The sequence below is a fragment of the Panthera onca genome, chromosome B1 (assembly GCF_046562875.1).
Source record: "Panthera onca isolate mPanOnc1 chromosome B1, mPanOnc1 haplotype 2, whole genome shotgun sequence".
In the NCBI taxonomy this organism is placed as follows: domain Eukaryota; kingdom Metazoa; phylum Chordata; class Mammalia; order Carnivora; family Felidae; genus Panthera; species Panthera onca.
Window position 1 is genome coordinate 130,082,087 of NC_138342.1, and position 16,733 is coordinate 130,098,819.

The 16,733-nt window shown below is 41.5% G+C and overlaps 1 protein-coding gene and 1 long non-coding RNA gene across 4 annotated transcripts in view; one reads left to right on the forward strand and one right to left on the reverse strand.

Annotated features, from left to right (window-relative positions):
* The window catches only part of FBXW7 (F-box and WD repeat domain containing 7), a 226,978-nt gene extending 215,178 nt beyond the window's left edge, over positions 1 to 11,800 (reverse strand). For all 3 annotated transcript variants that reach the window (XM_060653999.3, XM_060653998.3, XM_060653997.3), the window contains exon 1: positions 10,666 to 11,800. The gene's annotated coding sequence lies outside the window, so the exon portion shown is untranslated. The remainder of the gene's footprint in view (positions 1 to 10,665) is intronic.
* A 182-nt stretch (positions 11,801 to 11,982) lies between these two features.
* Positions 11,983 to 16,091, forward strand: LOC144616130 (uncharacterized). Its single transcript, XR_013555116.2, has 2 exons — positions 11,983 to 12,248; positions 12,802 to 16,091. It is a non-coding gene; the product is annotated as an uncharacterized LOC144616130 (long non-coding RNA).
* The last annotated feature ends 642 nt before the right edge of the window (positions 16,092 to 16,733 follow it).

Genomic DNA, 16,733 nt, shown 5'->3' on the forward strand with positions numbered 1-16,733 from the left:
AGCTGGCAAGATAATCACTACTAAGAAAATATCTCAATATTTTCTTTCTGCCTTTGGATTTTTTTCATATACTTATCTTAAATATACACTTCTATTAAATAAACAGACTATGAAGACATCACCAAATTGCTCTCAAAATAGAAACTTTCCAAATATAAAACAGTCAAGAAGCATTTGTTTCTTATGCTGGCCAACAGAACACTGATTATGCCAAGCTTGAAGGAAAAGTTATTTCTGAAAACTGATGTGTATAATAAACACAAAAAGTGAAAACAGAATAGCAAACACACACATACTAATCATTTTAAAAAAGGGAGAAAACTAAAATTTAGTTAAAACTGAATCACATAAATGAAATTCCTTCAATCTTAATTTGAGATGTAATGATAATTTCAGATATAATGATACAGATAAAACTTGTTAAAGTTCTTCATAATTTTTTTAAGTTTATTAATTTTTTTTTGAGAGAGAGTGAGCAAGCATGAGCAGGGAAGAGACAGAGACAGAGAGAGAGAAGGAGAAAGAAAATTCCAAGCAGGCTCCATGCTGTCAGCCCAGAGCCCAACATGGGACTCAATCTCACAACCACAATATCATGACCTGAGCTGAAATCAAGAGTCAGACAACCCAATCGACTTAGCCACCCAGGCATCCCAACTTTTTCATAATTTTTTAAAGCTTTTTATTCCCAAGCACTAAAGAGATGGACAATTAAGAGACTTGATAACTAAATTGCATCCTGATATTTCTAAATAAACAATTTGCACCACAGTCACTTTCAGAGATAATCAATGAATTATTCAAAAAAGAGTCCTTTGTGATCCAAGTACTACCGAGGTCTTTGGAAATGAACTCAAATTCAAGTTATGTTCAAATCAGTTCTTCTTTCCTCTAAATAATAAACACAGCAGTGTGTCATTCTCTAGTTTTTAAGAGTTTTTAATAAAATGTTAATGAATCATATGCTAGTTCAGATACTTCTGAAAACACTGCGGAATTACTTCAGTATTATTTGTCAAACTCTAGGGCTGAATTTAAATGCTGGACAATAGAAAGCCTGACTTTAGGGCTGTCCATATCATACCTTAAAAGACCTTTAACTCAAAGAACTAACAGGGATGGGTCACATTATTTTATGTCAGCCATCCTAAAAAGTCTGATAAGATATATACATTCTTCCAAAAACAAACCAGCAATTTGTCTCCAGATTTCACATGTTACACTAACATATATTATTGGGTTCACTCAAGATGCTATGGGATGAAAAAGCCAGAAGAGAGGTGCCTGGGTGGCTCAGTTGGTTACACTTCCAACTCTTGATTTCGACTCAAATCATGATCTCATGGTCATGATCAACCCCCCCCCCGGGAGCAGTATCCTCAGCTCCACGCTGGGTGTGGACCCTGCTTAAGATTCTCTCTCTCCCTCTGCCTCTCCCCACTCGTTCTTTTCTCTCTCTTAAAAAAACAAAAAGCCAGAAGAAAACAGTATCTTACCCAATGATGATCCTCTCAGAGGAAAGGCTAAGTGACATTAAAAATATTTTGCACTATGTCTTTTGGGTGGCTCAGTTAAGTGTGGACTTTGGCGCAGGTGATGACCTTGCAGTTTATTGGCTCAAGTCCCACGACAGGCTCTGCCCTGACGGTACAGAGCGTGCTTGGGATTCTAGTTCTCTCCTCTCTCTCTATTCCTCCCACATTCGCACTTTCTCTCCTTTCAAAATAAATAAACTTTAAAAAATATATACTTTGCACTAAGTCTTTCAATATTTCCTAAATCCAAGAACAGTCATGCAGAAAGGAGCACCTAATGCAGTACACTAGGTATATGTCCACACAGACACACACAATACATGCTACCTAAAGCCACCCAGATTTCCAGTAGCTACCCCCCAGCTATAAAGAAAGGGCAGAGGCAACACAGCAAAGCAATAGAAACTGCACAATATCTGAGTGATCCACTAGCTATCCCTTAGGTGATAGAGAAAAGAGTAAAAGATACTCAAGCAGTGAGGTCTCTGGTACATTTTTGTTTATTATTTTTCAACCACTGCACCGCAGGATAATACAACACATACAGGCTCTCATACTTTCTTGTACTAGCTTACTGTTTTAAAGAAATCGAGTTACCCAAAAAAATTTAAAGGAATATTTTAGAGAAATTATTACATATTGGTCATTCAAAATCCAAATCAAGTACAGATGTTCCCTCAAATATTTCACAATTCTGAGGTGGAATAGGAGGAAATTTTAAATATACTTGTGTGAAGTAGTATAATTATTAGAAAATACATATCCCACAGTGTTCAGGAAATGTCATATACATAGAGTATATTTAGAAAATACACTCTAAACATACTATAAAAGGTATCATGAGAAAAAAACAACGAAAGTCTCAAAAGAAAGTAGCAAAAATCGAAAAGTACATTGAGACGTAAGACAGACTGGTTTTACACTGGGCAGGAAAAAGTCTCCAAGTAAAAAGGTTTAAATGCAAGAGTTCATTATTTACTCAAAATTTGCTACCAAGTTGGATGAAGGCAGATTTCAGCCAAATTATATGGTAAGAGAAATTTGGCATATCACTAATAACTTCTTCCTTAACTCGCTTCTTCCTCAACAGCATCCTTTCCCTTCAAGAATTCAGAGTCTCCATGGTCTGTTCACCTATTTCCTGATCAAAACCTGCTCTTAGAAAAAGATCATATAACTTATTTACCTTAGAGATGGCTGTGTAAAAACCACTTCTATGTAAAATAAATAATTGTATAGCTATTATCACAAAAAAAAAAAAAAAAAAAAGAAATAACAAGTGTTGGCAAGGATGTGGAGAAAAGGGAATTCTCATGCACTATTAGTGGGAATACAAACTGGTGCAGCCACTGTGGAAAACAGTGTAGAGGTTCCTCAAAAAATTAAAAATAGAACTACCATATGATCCAGCAATTCCACTTCTAGGTATGTATCTGGAAAAAATGAAAATACTAGTTTAATTTTAGTATATGTGTTGCCAAAGCAAGCACATGAAAATACTAATATAAAAAGACATATACCACCCCGATGTTCATCACAGCATTACTTACAACAGCCAAGATATGCAAACAATCTAAATGTCCATCAACAGATACATAAAGAAGATGTGGTATATATATATGCAATGGAATATTACTCAGCCATAAAAATGAATGAAATCTTGCCATTTGCAACATGGATGGACCTAGAGGGTATTATCCTAAGTAAAATAATTCAGACAGAGAAAGACAAATATCATATGATTTCACTTACATGTGGAATTTAAAAAAACAAAACAAAACAAAATGAAGAAAGAAAACAAAACAGGAAACAGACTCATAAAGAATAAACTGATGGGGGGCGCCTGGGTGGCTCAGTCGGTTGAGCGTCCGACTTCGGCTCAGGTCATGATCTTGCGGTCCGTGAGTTCGAGCCCCGTGTCAGGCTCTGGGCTGATGGCCCAGAGCCTGGTGCCTGCTTCCGATTCTGTGTCTCCCTCTCTCTCTGCCCCTCCCCCGTTCATGCTCTGTCTCTCTCTGTCTCAAAAATAAATAAATGTTAAAAAAAAAAAAAAAATTTTTAAAAAAAGAATAAACTGATGGTTGCCAGAAAGGGGGCAGGAGCAGGAGGATGAGGAGATGGATAAAATAGGTGGTAAAGGAGATAAAGAGGTACAATCTTCAAATAACAAAATAAATACAACATGGGACATAATGTACAGCATAAGGAATATAGTTGATAATATTGTAACAATTTTGCATGGTGACAGATGATAACTAGTCTTAACTGTGGCAACCACTTCCTAATGTATATAAATATGGAATTACTACATTGTACACCTAAAACTAATGCAATATTGTATGTCAATTATTCTTCAATAAAAAATTTCTTTAAAAAAAAGTTTATTATTTGAAAGCAACTTTACTCATCTGTTTGTAATGACAATGCAGCTAAGTTTAAAAAAAAAGGAAAAACACTAATACAGCATTCTTTCCCCTGCTCCACTGAAAATGTCACCAATATAGAATATTTTTATTTGTAATATTTGCAGATATGAGATGAATACCTTGTGTCTTTTAAATCACCAACTATCCTTAAGCTTAAGACAATGAGAAAATTACTTGAAATGACAAAAATTAAGATTTTCAAAAGAACAAGAATCCTCTCCTAATGAATAGGAAAGCCAACTTTGTAATGACCTACTAAAAGGTAGCCTAAATTGTCAAACTGTATACATTTTTTTAATGAAAGAGGAAATGAAGTACCAATTACATGTGTAGAAATACTATGAAACATAAAAGCAGGTTAGAAACCAATTTAAAAATTATCATTATTGCAAGGGTCACCTCCTCCCCTGCAATAAATAGGGGAATCATGAAATAAATAATATTTATGAAGTCAGGGTAAAAATATACCATCATCTAATGCAAGTATTTGTTGACATATGAAACAAATGTTTTGATATTAGCTATAATGTAAAATTGTACAAAGTGAATTATCCTTCCTAAACAATACATTTGAGACAGTGTCTCCCAAGAAGTAAGTTCACCCATGCTACATTTACCCTTAAGAATACAGCAAACATTTTTTAGAGTACACGTTTAAGTTATTTAGATGATTTGTTAAGAAGGGGCACCCGGATGGCTCTGTCAGTTGAACATCCAACTTCAGCTCAGGTCATGATCTCACAGTTTGTGAGTTCGAGTCTCGCATCAGACTCTGTTCTGATGGCTCAGAGCCTGGAGCCTGCTTCAGATTCTGTGTCTCCCTCTCTCTCCACCCATCCCCTGTTTGCGTGCTTGAGCAAAAATCAAAAAAATAAAAAAAATTTTAAAAAGTAAATAAACATTTTAAAAAATAGAGGATTTGTTAAAACTTAACAAAACAAAAACTGTGCACCCCATTATTCTACATACTGAATTGGTCATTGCAAGAAATTAAGACTTTTAGAAACAGAAGTATCAAATCTTGGGGGCATCTGGGTGGCTCAGTCAGTTAAGCGGCTAACTCTTGATTTGGGCTCAGGTCATGATCTCACTGTTCCTGAGTTCAAGCCCCTCATCAGGTCCCATGTCACAGCAGAACCTGCTTGGGATTCTCTCTCTCTCTGACCCTCCCCTGCTCTCTCTTTCTGTCTCTCAAAAATAAGTGAATAAACTTTATAAAAAAATATCAAAACTTAATGTTCTTACAACTTGGCTAATATTTTCATCTGATTCAAACCAACCATAAACACTTATAATTTTACATTAAAATAAATGCTTTACAATTTATTTTCAGAACCATCCAAAATTACACCCCTAAGTTTCTTCAAAAATACTTTCAGCTATGACACATAGCCAGTATACCACTATGTCAATTATTTATCTTAGAATAAGAAAATGCAAGTAAGTCTGTATTTTTTAGATGCTATAGACAGAACTGCCACCTTGTTCCTCAATCCATAGTTTTCATCACTCTGAAGGCAAAAGTATTTTGAACAGTTGACTCCAGATTTACTACGGAATCATTTTAAGACAACCCTCAAGGACACATCTCACTTAGAAAATGGAGAACACCTAAAGCAGCCACTCCAATCTTTGTAATGGAATGCTTATACCATATGTTGGTGGATCTGGGCAGTTGTCTACACTGGGGTTCTATAAACTACAGGTCAAATCCAACCTACCTCCTGTTTTTATGTACAGGTGACCCTTGAACAACATGGGTTTGAACTGCGCTAATCCACTTACACATAAATTTTTTTCAATACATACGGTACTGTCGATGTACTTTCTCTTCCTTAAAATTTTCTTAATAAGTTTCTTTTCTCTTTCAATATTGTAAGAATGTAGTAAATTGTAAGAATGTAGTCTAGAATACATATAAATCTACAAAAAATGTGTTAACAGACTGTTACTGGTAACGCTTCTAGTCAACAATAGGTCATCAATAGTTAAGTTCGGTGTGAGTCAAAAGTCATACATGGATTTTTGCTGCACAGGGGACTGGTGCCCCTAACCCACACACTGTTCTAGGGTCAACTGTTTAAGGTTTTACTGGAACACAGTCACACTCACTTGCTTATATATTGCTATGGCTTTTACACTACAAGAACAGAACTCAATCGTTGTACCAGATGTGGACCACAAAATCTAAAATATTTACTAACTGGTCCTTTACCAAAAAAAAGAAAAAAAGCTTACCAACCCCTCCTCTACACAATGAGATGTGAGAGCAACTCACGACTTCTTCAAGAACCGTTTCTAAAGTACACAAGTTGAGCTGCTGCCAGCCTAGGTGTAGGCTTTCAGGTCATGAGTACTAAAACACAAATGCACACCCAAGGGTCTTTAATTATCCCATATCAATCCCAAAGTTGCCAAGGCAAAGCACATGAGGTCAACACTCCCTCCTACCAGAGTCCCACCTTTCCCCCTATCTTTGCTAGTAAATCATGTCAACCCAAAAAGGCTGCCCTTTAAGTTCATCTAAACATGGTTTTACCTGCATAAAAAATGTTGTGGAAAGTAGAGGCTGGAGAAGGCACCTGTATGGCATATATTCTAGTCCCTGTATCCTCATCCTAGAATCACCTAAGATCTAGCTCCCTGTATTAAACCCTTAAGAGGCCAAAGAAGCTAGTAGGAAGGTGGTGAATTGAACTAAGGAACACAAAAAGTGTGGAGATGTAAGTGCGTGTGTGTGCGTGTGCGTGTGCGTGTGTGTGTGTGTGTACCCTATCTCACAATCCTTATCTTTGTCAGTCAACACTAAATGCTAGTTCCATTAGCTGCAGGTTTCACCACAAAAAAAAGTCTTACGGTGTCTCATGCTTCAAAGACAGCTGAATTTTTTTAAATGCCAAGTCGTTTTTTGTTTGTTTATTTTTTAATAAAAAGGCTTTAAAAAAAAAAAAAGGCATTTTCAGCACTGCTGTGCCAACACAGGAATATCCCCCTCCATTGTATGGGACACAAAGACACACATCAACTGCAAGCAGGGGAAGCGGGCTTCTCTGCCAGCTATTTTTAGCCCCACTTCATCATGTTAAAGACCAAACTCAGGATAATAATGAAGGGCAAACTTTAAAAACACAAATTTTTATAAAAACAAATCTGTGCTTTCATGTACAGTTTCCTTTACAGTGAAATCCTATATATTCTTTGAAACTTAATCTCAAGGGACCTATATACTCTACAAAAAACTTGTTAGCTCTTTCAAAAATATAGACTCACGTGTCCTAACACTGAACATGGTAGCCATGTTTAAAAGCTGTTCCTCCCTGTTGACTTCAAGTCTTACCTACTTTTAAAACATTTTCTTAGGTACAGTCTCATCCATTCTCTGTCATTACTACATCTTTGCTAACTTTAACAGATTTCCTTCCCCCCGCCCAAGTAAAAATACACATTTCTCATCTCTTTACTCTGTCAGCTCTCTCAAGAAAACTTAATACTGTGAAAATGACTCCTAACTCTACATTTTCAGCATTTCACTCATTAGTTTAACTATTTTTCTATCTTCAGATTGCATCAGCATCAACTTTCACCCTAAAATTTAATGTCCAAAACAAAGTCCACTGCCTTATTTCTGATTTATTTTCTATAAGAAACCACTAGCACCAAACTAAAATACTGGGGGCATCTTCTTTTTCACGCTTGCAACTGTATAGCTCTTTGATGACCATGGTGTAAAAATGCTGGTTCTCTTAGGGATGCCTGGGGTGGCTCAGTCGGTCAAGCGTCTGACTTTGGCTCGGGTGATGATCTCATGGGTTATGGGTTTGAGCCCCATGATGGGCTCTGTGCTGAAAGCTCAGAGCCTGGAACCTGCTTCGCATTCTGTGTGTGTGTCTCCCTTCCTCCCTCCCTCTCTCTCTCTCTCTCTCTGCCCTCCCCCATTGGTGTGCACGTGCGCACGCTTGCTCTCTCTCTCTCTCTCTCTCTCTCTCTCTCAAAAATAAATAAACATCAAAAAAAATTTTTTTAATGTTGGTTTCCTAGAAAAACAAAATCCTACTCCAGGTATAATGCCTCTTGACCTAAAATACAATTTCTCCTCAATCATCTAAAACTACCTTCTCGGGAACATTGCTCTCAATTGCTTCTTTGGGCTATACTCCTATAACTGCACAAACACAAACTGACCCTAAGCTGACTCAACAACCAATCTCCATCTGTATTCCCATCAAGCTGACTTCCTAATTATACTTGTCTCTCACACCGTCCAATTCCAAAAGCCTTAAACACTTTACCTCCACTGCTCCTTTCATCCTAAAAGAGAACTTCTTTCCCAGATTTGGCTCAGACACTCCAATTAGTTTTATACAGTCACTTCTCTAATGAAAAATATTCAAATACATTTATATCTAAAGGTACCAAACATAGTAGTATAATATATAGTGGCTATAAACAAACACTGGTTCATGCTCCCTTTCCTATGATTTTATGCAACTTGTGTTTCATTGCCTCTGCCATAAATAAAAGCATCTCAAAGGCAGGGACCCCAAATGGACCCCAAACACTTTGCTGCTTCTTTGCAATAAAACATTACCATGCTTTTTAACCAATCTATAGTCAGAGCAATAAAAATAAGTCTTAAAGTTAGTAAGCAACTTTGAAAGAGTACAAATCTACCTTCAAATTATAGTTTGTTGGTTTGTCTCCCCCTCCTGCCCCCAAAAAACAGCCAATGCCAAGACTAGAGTTCTCTTCTTCCCATCTTTGTGAAACATGGGATATGTAACTTCCTCAAGGTCTCAAAATAAGATAGCAAACAGGTCCAGAGACATTTGCTTCTGATTCCACATCTAACATTATATCCACTAATCAGTATTTTCATGTAGTACCCATTTAAAATAGACAGAACCTAAGGTTCCTTTAAAAAGCATAACAAACACAAATATATAAAGAGAAACAAAATAGCTGGAGAAGTTCCTGAGGAGGGCAAAGTGATCAAGGGATAGAAAGATATCATTCTAAGACAGACACACAAAGTCAGGAAAGATGACGGTAAAGAGGAACAATGAAAATCTATAAAACCAAGAAAAGATGAACTCCAGCTTGTTCTAGCGCTTCTCAGAACAAGAACTCTGGATGTGTCTTACAACTTTAGAGAGACAGGTTTGGGATAAATAAATGAACTGTTAAATAATTTAGGGTCTAATAAGCTTGTAGAACTCATTACCTCAAGGAGAAAAAGTACAGATGCAAACACTATTTGAGAAAGTTTTAAATACATTTAGTCAAGTCCTGAATGACGAAGTTAGCACAGATAACCCTCGGCTCACATTCATTCCCAAAAAGCTTCTCTCAGCAGTGGCTTCAGAGGGTGTGAGTCCACACTGCTGTCTGGAGGAACTACAACTCTCAGTATAGTACTGCCAGTGTTCTATTAAATAAAATTCTACCCTGTACTGAACGCTTAAGGTCTGTAGAAGTACATGAAATGCTCATTACTTTCCCGCATGTCAAGTTGACACTAGAGAGGATACCTAAGATACAAATGAAAGATTTTTATAGACTTCACCTTCACAAGAATGGAAGGGAAGGGAAATAATCGTTCTTCAAAGAGTTTAATACCAAAAAGTTTCTCAGGGGCACCTGGGTGGCTCAGCTGGTTAAGCAACTGACTCCTGATTTCAGCTCAGGTCATGATGTCACGGTTGGTAAGATCAAGACCTGTGTCCTGCTCTGCGTGACAGTGTGGAGCCTGCTTGGGATTCTCCCTCTCTCTCTCTCTCTCTCTCTCTGGCCCTCCCCCACTTGAGCAGACAGGACCTCTCTCCCAAAATAAGTAAAAACAAACTTAAAGAAGTTTCCCCTCATTTGAAAAAAAAGTTTCTCCTCATTTGATAGGGAAGTAAAGATAACTCAAACAAGCAAGTCTCAAGTCATTCTGCCAAGTACAAAAAAAAAAAAAAAAAAAAAAAAAAAAAAATGCCAGCAATTAGGACATATGCTACCCAAACATTTAAAAAAAAAAAAAAAAAAAAAAGCATTTGGGTAAGGAAAAAATGTAACAACTTTTAAAAACTGGTTAAAGTACTAGATGCTCTCCTCCAAGTAAGCTGTGATTCACAAGAACTCAGAATTTCCTGAGTAACTGAAATCTGTCACAGTGTCCTGATGCACAGGAACTGGACCCAAGAAATGAGGAGGTAAAAAAAATTCCTGCACCAGCAGGTACCGAAATGAAAATCTCTCAAGGAAAACTGCAAAAGAAGAAAGGAATTTTACTTTCAGGGGTTCGCAGGATAAAAGGTTCCCTCGTGGGAGCCCAAATAAGAGTTGCCCCGAAACAAAAACCACAGCGGGGTTTCACACCCGCTGTACCAGGAAAAGGTGTATTACAGAGATGTCCTTTGTGTGCACATATGCTTTGGCTTCCTCAATTTCCCTTTGCCAATTACTGGCCAGAAAGGTGCAAGTGTCCACCCTGGATAGGGGCAGAACTCCCCTAAGGGAACCTGTGAGTTTGCCTAGTCCACGTATTAAATGTTCGAAACCAGTGGACGATCCAAGACCCTCCTCCTCGCTGTAAACATAAAGATACACCCTCTGATCCACGCTCTGCCAACACTCCGGTCAAACATCAGCCAAACTCCAGGAGAGCGAACCGGTATCCTCCCACGTTCCAACCCTCCGTTCCCTTTCCCGGGGCCACTCACACTTTAGGGAAGAGCCGTGGCGCTGAGAAAGTGGGCTGGTTCCCTTCCTCGTTCGCTCTGAAGCGGCAGCTGCGGAAGGCTCGGCGCGTTACTGAGGAAGAAGCGGTGCTTGTGTCTCTGAGCCAGGCGGTCACCCGGGTCTCTTCCGCGCTGCCAGAGCAGAGGAGGCGGCAGCGGCCCCGCTTACCTCCGCTTTTCCTCTTCCTGGGTCCCTTCAGGCTGTGTCTGCTGCCCGTCCTGGGCCACTTCTCCCGGGACAGTCACGTTTGGGAGGCTCCAGATTTTGCTTTTATAAAGTTTTCCTCTGGGCTGAGGCTGCGGCCGGCCCCCCGGGTCCCCCCCGGCCCCGCCGCCCTCGGGGCTGGGGCGGGGGAGGGGGCTCTAAGAACTCCTCCCGGAGTCCTGCCGAGGAGCCGGGGGGCCGGCGACAGGCCGAGGGAAAAGACCCCCCCCCCTCGCGAGGGGGCTGAGGAGAGGGGGAAGGTAAGGAAAGGACGGTGGCGCCGGTCCTGCTCTCCCCGCCGCCGGGGCCGCCGCTTCACATTGGGGTCCCCGCCCCCCCGGCCGGGGGGTGGTTGCTGAGCGTGGGTCCCGGGTTCATACACTCCGGGGGCAAGATGCTATGGCCCCGGGCGGGTGGCCGAGGCGGCGGCGAGGTGGGGGACCCGGCCGGCTCCGCTCGGCGCCGCCCCCGCTCCCGGCTCCCGCATGTGTCGCTGCGGCTGGGACCCCCTCCCTACACGTTGGGGGTCCCTCGCCCCGCGCCCCGGGACGAGACAGAAGCTGCGACCCCCTCCTCAGCGTCTTCACACCGCGGAGCAGCTGACTAGTCCCGGCCTGAGGTAGCCGCCTCCCAGCCCCCCCAGCCGCCGGCTCCGGCTCGGGCTCCGGCGTGTGCAGCCGCCGCTGCCGGCCGGGAAGGTGAGGGGGGGAAAAGAGGGGTGGCCGCGACTCCCGCCGGTCCAGGTCAGGACGAAGGTCTCGGCCGTGGCCAGTGCGCGGAGGCTGGGTCTCTCAGATGCTCCCTCGCTCTCACGCTCTCCGCTGCGGTGGCGGTAGCGCCCGGAGCTCAGCTCGCTGTCTCGCTCGCTCTGTGCGGGGCTCTCGCCTCACTCCAGAGAGGGGCGGGAGGAAAGCGGCGCGGCCCGATGACGCAAGTCACCTAGCAACAGCTCCCCTCACCCCCTCCCTTTTCTTTCCGCCGGGACGTTTCCTCCGCTGGCCTTTTTTTTTTTTTTTTTTTTTTTTTCCCTTTCTAATCACCCCGCCCTGGCTGACTCCAGCGCGCTCTGATGACGCTGCAAGGGAAGAGGAAGTCTGGGCTCCGCGAGCGGGTGGGTGCGCCTCGGGCCGCGGGACTAGCAGCGGCTGCCGCCGCCTCTACGGCCGCGTCAGAATTGAAGAGAGGAAGGGGAGGAGCCGAGTGGAGCCTAAGCTGCCGCCTGATCTTACCCCTGACCCGACGGCGGCGGGGAGAGCTTGCTCTGTAGAGGTTTCCTTCAGGGCAGGTGGTGACGGCTCCTTTGGGAGCAAGGAGGAAGGCCCAGGCCGCACGGCCATGCTCGGGCGCGCACCCCCCGAAGGTGAGGCATATCGCCCCAAATGGGCCTTCGAAAAGCCAGACTGGGCGAGAACTTGCCCGACGTCCCTTCCGCTGCACCTGCTCCAGGGAGCGAGCGTCCCACCCTTCCCGCGGTTTGGGGCGAGACCTAGCACCCGATAACGTGTGGTCCGGCCGAGCAAATGTTTGATGAATGAATGCCTCCCTCCGAGGTACCCGCGGAGTTCAGAGGAGTTGATGGAAGTGTAAGCGTTTTGTAAGCTGCGGGGCATTGTAAAGAAGAGAGTGGTAATACAGCCCTCCTCCCCCCCCCCCCCCCCCCCGCCCCGCCACGAAAGGAAATAGGGGTGCGGTTTAGGTACGGTGTCACAACTTGTGTCTTTAGTGTAAAGGGGGGCGAATTGCCGACGCGAGGGAAGGGAGCCATCCTCCCGGAGATCACGGAACGATATTTGACTTTATTGTCTTATTTTTAGTACTCATTCTTGCTTGTATGAAGCTTTGGAGAGCTGATCTTGGTTGTTCATAAGTGTCCATCTAGAACCATAATCAAGAAATGTTGGCCTGTGTTTCAGGTCTGACTCAAAAGCTATCTCCTCTCTAAATTAGGTATTAGTACGATTATGCAGCTTTTCCTACATATGTTATCCTGGAAAGTAAGTTCAAATAAAAACTCATGAAGTTGAAAGTGTAGTTCTCTAGGAAAAGAAATGTTTTAAGATGAAAGGACCAGAATCCTCAGAATCTGTCTTGCACCTGTCCGGGGGAATAGCGTGAGACGGAGATGAAAGCGGCAGCAATGATGAAAGGAAGCAGATTCTAGAGTTCTGTCACCGGACCCTGGCACACCCTACCTGCTTGGGAAGCAGCATTAATGGATATTACAAGTCTTTCCACTTTAGGGAATAAGGAGCAAGTTTTTATAGGCAAATTGTGGAAGCTCGGGGTTTCTACCACCACCATACGCAAGCAGTATACCAAGGAGACTTCTAACTGGGTGAATCCAAGGGCTCATTTTTATTAAAATGCTGCAGAAAGATCAATGGAAGTGGGGAAGCGGATGTTGCAGAAGCAAGAAGAGACTCACAAAGTGGCACTTGCCCAACTGTCCGAAGTTCCAAGAGCCAGGCTAACTATCCTGCTTAAGCTAGCATGGATTTGACTGCCTTGTCATGACCAATGCCCTGCCATGTCCTTCCAAATAAGACTCACAGGGAATGTGACCAGCAGTTATAGCCCCACCTGGTTACAAAATAAATCTTTATTTGGTTTTTCCCCCTTCCTAATTTCCTGATGGAAATTGAATGAGTAACATCCGCCGACTTAGGAGATTTTGTGAAGCCTGAGCACCTCAGATTTTAAGTTCTGTGGGCTTTGGATCAAGAGCGCAAACATCAGAGCTCTGCAATGCAGCCGAGGACGCCTCCAGAAAAGTATGTACTGTACCACATGGGGTTTGTCAGCAGCCTGATCTGTTTTCATTGTCAGTGGCTCCACCTTAGAACCTCAGTAGTGAGAAACAGAATAGCACTCAGGAGAGCCCTCATCCACCTACTTATGAAGTAACAGCAGCACTAAGCTTGCTGGGCAAAATCCACCCACCTCACCACCCAGCGTGATAACTGGAGGAAACAGCTGGAACTGGCAACTGGAGAGGAGGAAGTTCATACATTTCCAACTTAGTCTGCATCTCTTTATTTCTTTTACTTCTTATTAATCCAGAGGAGAAAACAGCTAGTTCAAAATTCCAAAAAATCTGAAATTTCAGGTAACAGTACTTTTCCCTGCTTCATCAGTTTGTGTGTGATAAAGATCTACGTACTATGTTAAAATATAACAAAGGGTTATTTGTAGTGTTCTTTTCTCCTGCACTTGAGAAGTGAGTTCGTATGATAAACGATTTAATCAGTGTTTTATTATCCCACATCAGTGGTTTTTACTGTCAAGATTTCATAAGCTAAAACATCTGGTAAAGTTTCTAGAAATGCCATCTAAAGTCTTCAATTACTTTTAGCATGTTTATTGTGAAATATACGTTTAAATCATAAAGCAGTTATTCAGTATAATGAGTAGTTCTAAAAGAAACCTGCCTGTGACCAACCAGGTCAAGAAATGGAACATTGCCAGCATCCTAGAAGCCCCCCTGGTGACCTTCCTGAGCACAACTCTTTCCCTCTCTTTTAGAGGTAGCCATTATTCTAACTTGTTGTGATAATCATTTCCTTGCTTTTCTCTATTGTTTTTTCACAAGCGTACATCCCTAAACAGTATATTGTTTAGTTTTGCCCTTTCTTTTGAACTTTATTAAATGGAATAACATGTAACCTGTTTGCTTGCTGCTTTCTCACAATGTCGTTTGGAAGCCATATGTTGTTCACGTTGTTCATATAGTTGTGATTTGTTCATTTTAATTGCTGCATATTACCATGTTTCATCGTAGCAATATGCCATAATTTATTTAGCCATTTTATTGTTTATGGACATCTGGATCGTTTCCAGTTTGGAACTGTTAAAAACGCTGCTGTGAACATTCTCCGTGTGTGTATTCCATCACATTTATACAAGTTTCTGTATGATATATACCTGGGGGCTGCTTCTAGAGTGTTATACTCATGCCAGCCACGTACGTGAGTCCCATTGCTCCACACCCTCAGCTACACTCAGCACTGCCAGTCCTTTGGCCAGTCAGTGGGTGTGCAGTAGGATGTCATTGTGGTTTGAGTTTACATTTCTGTGAGTACTGATGCTATTGAGTTCCTTTTCATATATCCAGTAGCCATTTGGATTTCCTCTTGTGAAGTGTGTAATTGACTTTTTCATGCCCAGTATCTGAGATGCCTGATTTTCCAATATCCTTTTATAGTCCACATTTGAACAATTTATTTCAGGTAAGGCAATGCTACCTAATGAATTATATTTGGGACGACTCTTTCCAAAATATAGCTTACCTAATTATCTTTTATGAATTTGATTATAAACTTCTTAAAAACAGGATAAAACTATTTTTTATTTCTTACCCTACAAAATAATGCCATGCTTTCAACTATTATTGCTGGAATTTCTTGTGGTGGTTTTGGGTTTTGTTGTTAGTTTCCCTCAAGTATGTAAAGGCAATTGTTATTCTCTTGAATCTATGTAACTGAATTCTGTCCTTTGTTACTTTGTATGTTATAGGCGACTATGTAACAAATTGTTTCCCCTACACACTTCTTTTTTTCATTTCCCAGTTTCATTCATTTTATAAGCCACAGTGACTTTTTCTTTCCTTCTGAAGTCCCTGCTAAAATACATGGTTTGTTGGGTTTATTTGTTTTCTAATTTTACTCAGTAATATTGAATACATACCATACATGTCTCTCCTGGCAAATTTTCCCAACATATTCTCTTTGGTTGTCTTTATCATTTTCATATCTGTCAGTTCTTTGTGTTGAATCAGTGATATTTTATTTTTTATTAATGTTTTTATTCATTTATCTTGTGAGAAGTAGAAAGTGCATGTGAGTGGAAAGGGGGCAGAGAGAGAGAGGGAGAGAGAATCCCAAGCAGGCTCCACACTTTCAGCGAGAATCCCGATACAGGGTTTGATCCCATAAACCATGAGATCATGACCTGAGCTAAAATCAAGAATCCGACGCTTGGGGTGCCTGAGTGGCTCAGTCAGTTAAGTGTCTGAGTTCTTCTCAGATCATGATCTCACATCTCATGAGTTCAGGCCCCACGTCAGGCTCTGCTGACAGCTCAGAACCTGGAGCCTGCTTTGGATTCTGTGTTTCCCTCTCTCTCTGATCCTCCCCTACTTGCTCTCTCTCTCTCTCTCTCTCTCAAAAATAAATAAACATTAAAAAATTAATAAAAAAAAAAAGAATCAGATGCTCAACTGACTGAGCCACCCACGCACCCCCAAATCAGCGATATTTTAAAGCTGGAGGAAGATGAGACCCAGAGAAATTAAGTATTTTACCTAGAGTCAAAAGGGCAAGTAAATAAGATGCCTGGACTCCACCCCAAGTCTCCTAATAAGTATTCTTGCCATTATATCCCACTGACTCAGTCTTCTGGAGCAGTAAGATAAATTAATTCCAATGGTCTGTAGAATATTGTTCACTTCCACATGGCAAACTTCTTATTCTGTCATTGAATAAGATTATTTTAAGTCTGACAGCTTTAGAATCAGATTAAGGTTGATATAAATAAAAATAAATAAATACAATTTTAAAGATTATTATAAATAAATTCTATAAAGGGATTGCATGGAAACTTGTTTTTTAAAAAAATAAGGTTTCTCAGGAGTGCCTGGGTGGCTCAGTCAGTTGGGTGGCCAACTCATGATTTCAGCTCAGGTCATGATCTCACAGTTGTGGGATCAAGCCCCACGTGGGGCTCTGTGCTAAGCGTGGAGCCTGCTTAAGATTCTCTCTCTCCCTCTCTCTCTGCCCCTCCCCCCCCCCAAAAAAAAAAAAGAAGAAGAAGGAGGTTTCTCCACTCTTTCCTTCACTAAACCTTATCG